The following is a 6000-nucleotide window of genomic DNA, read 5'->3' as shown; positions in this document are numbered from 1 at the left end:
CACAGCCCGTTCTTATTCTTCTGAATATTTCAGTCTCATGATCTGGATCCGCAGTCAGTACCTTTCCTAAGTAGATGTATTCCCTTACCACTTCCAGTGCCTCACTACCTATTGTAAACTGCTGTTCTCTTCCGAGATTGTCAAACATTACATTAGTTTTCTGCAGATTAATTTTGAGAACCACCCTTCGGCTTTGCCTCTCCAGGTCAGTGAGCATGCATTTCAGTTGGTCCCCTGAGTTACTAAGCAAGGCAATATCATCAGCGAATCGCAAGTTACTAAGGTATTCTCCATTAACTCTTATCCCCGATTCTTCCCAATCCAGGTGTCTGAATACCTCCTGTAAACACGCCGTGAATAGCATTGGAGAGATCGTATCTCCCTGCCTGACGTCTTTCTTTATTGGGATTTTGTTGCTTTCTTTATGGAGGACTACAGTGGCTGTGGAACCGCAATAGATATATTTCAGAATTTTTACATACGGCTCGTGTACACCCTGATTCCGCAGTGCCTCCATGACTGTTGAGGTTTCGACTGAATCAAATGCTTTCTCGTAATCAATGAAAGTTATATATAAAGGTCGGTTATATTCCGCACATTTTTCTATTACCTGACTGATAGTGTGAATATGGTGTATTGTTGAGTAGCCTTTGCGGAATCCTGCCAGGTTCTTTGGTTGACGGAAGTCTAGGGTGTTCCTGATTCTATTCGCAATTACATTAGTAAATACTTTGTAGGCAGCGGACAGTAAACTGATCGCTCTATTGTTTTTCAAGTTTTTGGCGTCTCCTTTCTTATGAATTAGGAATATGTTAGCGTTTTTCCAAGATTCCGGTACACTCGAAGTCATGAGGCATTGCGTATACAGGGTGGCCAGTTTCTCTAGAACAATCTGCCCACCATCCTTCAACAAATCTACTGTTACCTTATCCTCCCCAGCTGCTTTCCCCCTTTGCATAGCTCTCAAGGCTTTCTTTACTTCTTCTGGCGTTACCTGTGACATTTCGAATTCCTCTAGACTATTCTTTCTTCCATTAACGTCGTGGGTGCCACTGGTACTGTATAAATCTCTATAAAACGCCTCAGCGACTTGAAATATCTCATCCATATTAGTAATAATATTGCCGGCTTTGTCTCTTAAGGCATACATCTGATTCTTGCCATTTCCTAGTTTCTTCTTCACTGCTTTTAGGCTTCCTCCGTTCCTGAGATGTTTTTATCAGGGCGGCCCGAATCCAGGAGATGCAAAAGCATTCGTGAGTGCTTTGGAATGAGCTGAGGTAAAGTTGAACACGGGCTTGGCAGAACGATGGAACAATTCCATACACATATGGACATCTAATAACGTAGTCTAAGGTAAAGGTATTGTCGTTCATACTCTTTGGCTTGCTCCTGGACGAACTCAGACCCAGACCAAGCTAGCTGAAATGATGCATTATTTCTTCCATCTTCTTGGTGGAGACGTCTCTGTCAATTAGAACAAAAAATCAACATTTCTTAACGTCTTCATGCCTATCCCACAAAGACGCTGGTCTAATACAACATCCACCTGCGCCAAAAAAATCTGCTCAGGACCGGAGCCACTCTGCATCCGATACAGATATCCCTTTCTGTTTAAAACAACACGGCATTCCATCCAATCAGTGTTCACCTGAGGTAACAAGAAAAAGTTCAAGGACATTTTCAACAGTAACACCACATCTTTTTCTACAAACAGCCTTTCATCATTCTGCTCCGTAATACATGCCTGGACGCTGCACAGTTTCTTGTGAGGCACAAGATGAAAAAAAAAAGATGCCCTACGTCTGCAATAAAGCTGCAAACCTTCCTGGATTATTCGACGAGAAATATTCAACAACGCTATCAGAATTCGGAATGACCAAGGGATATACCAGTTTAAGCGAGGCAAAGCAGCTGTGTGAAAACGTGCAAACTTCACTGTGCCAAGTTTCCTTTCAGCCACAATGACCCGGAACTGTAGCTCCAGTTTGTCGGTCTTCATAGAGAAGTCTAACTACCCCTCTTTTGCTTTCTTAACACGTTTATAAAGGCTTTCTAGGCTTAAAGCATGAAGAAGTGACACTGCCTTTTCCGTCACTTTGGCTACATTACTGTTCGCTTTAAAGTTCTTACGAACAGCCAAAGCTGCCTTTTCCTGGAACAGCCAAACCAGCCTTTCCAACCATGACTAAACTTCCAGTGGTTGGCTGTCTGAGGACAGCACTGTTACTCTGACTTAATCTGAAATGTCGCCATCATGTGCGAGTTCAATGTATTCACGAAAGAGGAGGTGAAGGCAGTGCAAATGGTGCACCCAATTATGTCGAGTAACAGTTTCATTTCTACAGCTTTGTCTTTATGCCCAGCTACCTTTCTCCGATCATTCGAATTATAGCTATGCTTACCTATAAAAGCAAAGAGTAGTTAGTGACCGACACATTTATTAGCGGCGAGAATTAGGAGTGGCACCCTCTCGTGTGTGACGTCACGGCCAGGACGCCGCTCGCTCCGTCTCGCTCGGCGGCCGCGCGCGCTCATTTCCTTCGTGTATGCTTGGGATATGGGTGGCTCGAGCCGCAGTTATTGAAGGGTATGTCGGCTTCTTTCTGCTGCCATGCCTGAACCACAGTTCCTTCTCCTGAAGAACGTGAGTCAATAAAATTTCGGGCTTGGATATCGCAAGCTATGTAGCGTTGAACGGGGCTACTGGCTTTACAATGCATATATGCGCCGTCTCTGTCCATAAATTTTGCTTGAAAAGAATGTCTGGAAATTCAATAGGCGAAGTTGTGTACGATGCTTGGCTAAACACTTAACATTCCGTTAGTATTTAGCTATGAGAGACATTGAATTTTACATGAAAGAAACTTCTTGGTAATTGACGTCAGGATGTTATCCGTGTTAGAAAGACATTGTCCTGCGAAGCTGTCATCATGATTCTTATTACTCTGGTGAGTTGTGCTAGCCAAATATGGCCATTTATTAATGCGTAAAAGAGAGTTAGGCGCCCATTGTTAATGAAAACGTTTGCTGCTAGTTTCACCCCTCCCTGAAACAGGCCTTCAAAAAACGAAACGCTCATGGCTTCTAACACGACGGCGTGTCACGTAGAGTATTTACATAGTTAATTCACAAATAGCATAGTAGCAATCACCTGAGAGAAAAGTTTCATTGCTAAGATCGAGAGCCAATCAATTGCAAGCGATGAATTGTTTCATAGTGGCGCTCAGTAGCCTTTGTCGACAATATGGCACACCCATAACCCAACGGCCGCACGAAACGGTAGCAAGTGACTGTCAGTATGGCAAGGCACGCTTTGTTCGTGAAACCGATGAGTTCACCACAATTCCAATTTGAACCATAAAGCATTTTTTTACAGATCGAATTGGAATGGCTAAAATATTCTCGAGCTACTACAGCGCAGCTTAGATTGCCTAGAAAAGGAAAAATTCAAGCACTTTCTGTCTCACGATGTCTCGATCCAGCGTTGTTTAATTATGCAATCGGAGAATTATTCGCTTGGTCGGTACATAAACGAGGACCTCGCCCAACTGCAGGCAAAATAAAGTTTGCTCCAATCCAATCGCAAACATTCATAAAGAAAACACCACAAGACTTACGTATATATTCACTTGATTTTTGACCCTTCACAGGGGAACTCTAGCTTGAATATGTCCCATACTACTAATGATTGACGCTTCGACTTCTTTCTGGCTGCAGCCATATGGCCCAAAAGGCAAATTTCTCTAAAAAATTTGGGCCGAGCAGTCTGTGTCAGTTCGCCAAACAAATTCGTCATGTATATTCCACAAAGAACAAGCACCAGTAAATTTCTTAAGTGAGTTGAACGTGTAGCACAGAAAAGGGAATATATATTGGTACATTCCATTTTGTATTCTGTAAATAGACGTAAGCCTTCATTATCCTTACTTCAAATTACCGCCGCCTAATATAAACACGTGAAGAAGCGCCTAATTTTAAGAAGCAGTCAAAGAAGCAAGTTGTGCTTGTAGAACCTAACTGCACTATTAAGTCCTCGTGTTACTGCCGAGCGTTTCTCTGAAGAAAGGCAAAAATTCGATATTACACCATGAACTATTCGTCGTGAACAAACCAGTTTTAGCGGATTGTAACTGTTGTAGAAGTCATATATAGCCAGCGTCTGTGACATACTCGTTGCACCGCGGCAGGTATGGTATCACAACTGGATTCTTATTTTCTATATGTTTGCGGTTGTCGATTGAAAAACCCGCAATGAGCTGGTCTGCGCTCCTTCGGCTGGCACTGTAGCGTTGCCTTCGAGAGCTGCATTGTCGTCTAAGGAATAAGCTCTTTGAATAAACTTCCGAGAATGAAGACGTCGAAAAAATATATTTGAGACGACCGCCATAAGTACACAAGCAGAGAGAACGAGGGCGAGCAAACGAAAACACCGCAGAATGCGCCCGGACACCGCCCGAACTGTAGCAGACGACAGGCGCGAGTCCTTGCCCTGACGTCAAGCGCGCGGCGCTCGCAGCGCCCTTGTAGTTCGTTCTCGGGGCTAATAGCACTAGCCAGCGAATTACAACTGCTGATTGATGTGCTGACCTACAGAGTGCAAGGCCTTAACATTGCGGATTTTGTCTGCAGTAAATTGTTGTTGCATACTGTTCAATATGAAAGATATTTTCACTTAACAAAGATCTTTTCACTGTTCCTGTTCATCAAACAATGAGAATATATTCAGAGGATGAAAATATAGTGATATATCAATACTAATTTCTTAGGAATAAATGTTCAAAATTCAATTCAAATGACGCTATCAAAACAGAGAACGAAAATGTTACATGAAATTACATAATGAGGTCATAAGGTACTAGCAAGTTGCCTGCTGCTGTCTTAGCGCAGATCTTCGCCAAAAGCTGCACCTTACCGCGGCAAAAGAAAACAGTCTTGATTTTAGGAACCTGGTGAAATGTAATATATTGTCACACTGTGCGCAGTGTAGCGATTTAAATGCGATACACAGAGCGTATGGCTGCCGGCGGTCGTCTCGCTACCACTGAGTAAACACTGAGCTGGTGCACTGCGGCATTCGATAAAATATGACAGTGACCAAAGTGTCCTTGAATGATGAGAATGCGAAACTGACCTTAATCTGCCGTAATACACTTTGGTTTACCCTAATCCACATTATTATATTATATTATGGCGCAATTCAGCCTAATCTATGTTCATTCCCTTCATTCCACCCTGTTCCACTTTAGACAACCCTAATCCATCGTATGCTATATTAATTACAGTTACAGCACCTTAATCTACTTCATTCTAGCTTGATCCAGTTTAATCCACTTTTGCACATGAAGTCACAATACTGTAATTCTGTCTAACTTTACTCTCGACATGCAAATTTACAAGACGCTGATTGTGATTCTTCCTGCCACTCACTGCAGAAAAAAACGGCTTTCTTTTACTTATGGGACATTTAATGATTTGGCAATAAAGAGAACCTTTGTGACAAATTGACGCTGAATATGAGGCCTAAGCAGTCACTCAACACTTTCTGACGGCGCAAGTACACCGACCGCCGTGCTGTCCCGATGTGGTGCTTCAATTGTTTATTACTGAACATGCCGCGAATCATGTAACATTGGCAGAAATAAGCGCAGATATCTTCGAGCCTTAGCTCTGGCCCAACTCCGATGCCACCTATTCGATTACATGTAAAACGCAGAAACGCTCTTATGTGAGCCCCACTGGGATTATGGTAATGAAATTTGTTGCACTTGAGAAAAAAATTTAAATTATGGCTACTGTTGCAATTACTTTTCAAAACTGGTAAACTAGAAAAAATAGAAGCATGAAGGTTGTAAATTTCTCGCTATGTACATAGAAAAGATATTTGTTTCTGTACCCTGCATTCGGTATGTCATCCAGAGCAGGGAAATGTAAAATAATTTATGTCTTGCGTGAATTTGTTGCAAATGTTACAACGGATTTGCATAAGTCTTACCCACA

Source organism: Dermacentor albipictus, chromosome 7 (genome assembly GCF_038994185.2).
Source record: "Dermacentor albipictus isolate Rhodes 1998 colony chromosome 7, USDA_Dalb.pri_finalv2, whole genome shotgun sequence".
NCBI lineage: Eukaryota > Metazoa > Arthropoda > Arachnida > Ixodida > Ixodidae > Dermacentor > Dermacentor albipictus.
This window is presented reverse-complemented; position numbering follows the sequence as displayed.